The sequence below is a fragment of the Plecotus auritus genome (genome assembly GCF_963455305.1).
Source record: "Plecotus auritus genome assembly, chromosome: 2".
NCBI lineage: Eukaryota > Metazoa > Chordata > Mammalia > Chiroptera > Vespertilionidae > Plecotus > Plecotus auritus.
In genome coordinates, this window is record NC_137771.1 from 173090005 (window position 1) to 173092417 (window position 2413).

Here is a 2413-nt window from a genome sequence, read left to right on the forward strand (position 1 = left end):
CGGGATGATCACTTGGTAAGGTACAAAAATGTCTAGCTACTATGCATACACATGAAACTAATATAATAATGTATGTCAACTGTAATTGAAAATGTAAAATGATTTAAATTAAAAAAATAAAAAATTTAAAAGTCAAGAAAAGAATTAAAGAAGAAAAGTGGGAACTACTTCTATACTCAAACAAAGGAGAATGATTAAGACTATTTGGCATTTGTACTGAATGAACTATGTTTATGAATCTATGATGAAGTGAACATAATAAAAAAAAACAAAATAAACAGAACAGAAACATCAAGATGTTAAATAAACAGTAGTTGTATTCAAGTATCTGGCTACAAATGAGCTAAAGATTCTATTTTTCTGTGTTCCAGAAATTCTATAATGAGAATGTCCTTTTGGCAAAAAAGAAAAGTGTTTTATTTGAGGGGGAGGGAAGCCACTCTTTTATTTTGGTGGGAAGACAATAGGTGGAACAATAGCAGCCTCCATGGCTGGTAACCCATTTGTATTTTGCTTGTGACTATATCTCTACCTCCTAGTATAGTACCAGGTACACAATAGGAATACCAGAAATATTTGTTGATGAATAAATGGATGGATGGATGGATGACATATTTGGAAATATTTAATACTTGAAATTTAAAAACACCTAGTCGAGAAATAAAGGAATTAAGTTTTATTCCAAACAGGAACTATGTAACGGAGACAAAGAAAAAATTTTGCATGATAGAGGAAGCTGTCAGCCTTCTTCCCGTGGATTAGGCTGTGGTTAAATACACAGAGCTCAAACCCGGGGCTACAGCAGCCAAACCACCTGTCCAAGACACAGGCCTGACGCTGATTTCTGCACCTCGGCCACCCTGCTCCGACCAGCTCTCCCTTCCCTCCACAGCCATGAGGCGCTCTGAGGTTCCCAGGGGAAGCAAGTAAATGTGAGAAGTGGGCAGCTGGCTGGCCAAGAAGACCTGGGGGCTTTCCCTCCAGGCTGTGTCCTTCCAGAGGCCAGCCCCAACTCTGGGTGCTCACTGCCCTGAGGACCTCGCTGGTTCTGGCAGCGGGAGGAGGGTCTGGGGAGGCAGTGATTTACCATCAGAGATAATATGTGTTAAAGTAACACAATTTATGTATTCTAAGCACCCAACGGTAGCTGCTCCATTACAACAGGGCCACTCAGGGTAGGAGGGAGGGGGGGAGGGAGGGAGGGAGAGAGGGAGGAGGAGGAAACTGAGGCAGGATAGTAAGAAGCTAGGAAAATTCCTGGGCAAGTGGAATGGGGAAACTGACACGATAATTAAATAAGGCCAAACAGTTTGAACTACTGACAGACAGCCAGTGAATCGCAAGACCTTATCTTCCCTAGCCAAAGTCACTGAGAACAAATACTTGATACCTCTCCTCTCTGACCAGGGAACACATAGCTTAAATCACCAGGTCAGGGAGAGAGAGGACAGAGACCCAATTAATGTCATTTGTGCCAGCCAAACGCAAGGACGGATGAAGTTGGGGGAACACATAACAAGGTGCTTCTCCTCCAAGAGCAGGCTGGTAATCCCTGGACAATGGAACAGCCAGGATAGAAGGTGCTGGTGTGCCTGGAGGGAGAGCCGGGCCCACATCACGGGCTGGAGAGAAGAGAAGGTGGAAAGCAGGATTCTTAAAGCCAGTGAGCCAGATGGTGAGGGATGAGGCTCCAGGTCATGGGGTCCAGCAAAAGCGCAGTTAGAATGACAAAAACCCAAACAATCCAATTAAAAAACAGGAAACAGACAAATGACCAACAAGCAACAAGATGCTCCCCATCACTAACCAACCATTAGGAAAAAGCAAAGCAAAACCACAAGACACTACCTCATGCTCAGGAGAATGGCTGCTACTTTGAAAATAACAACAAAAACCCCAAATGTTATGTGTATTTTTTTTAATATATTTTATTGATTTTTTTTTACAGAGAGGAAGGGAGAGGGAGAGGGAGAGAGAGTTAGAAACATCGATGAGAGAGAAACATCAATCAGCTGCCTCCTGCACACCTCCTACTGGGGATGTGCCTGCAACCAAGGTACATGCCCTTGACCAGAATCGAACCCGAGACCCTTGAGTCCACAGGCAGATGCTCTATCCACTGAGCCAAACCGGTTAGGGCATGTTATGCATATTTTACCACAATAAAAAAGTTGAAGATAAAAAGTATGACAGAAGCCATTTTGTAATAGAACAGAATACAGAAATTAAAAAAAAAAATAGCCACACAATCTCATCACTCAAATTAGTTAAATATTAATAAACTCTCTTAAGGATAAATGGATTGCTGTGTTATTTCCCATTCTGTGGATAAAATAAAGTCTATTTAACCAATCCCCTATTACTGAACTTTTCCCCTCATCAGAGGATATGTTTTTATTGATTTGAGAGAGGA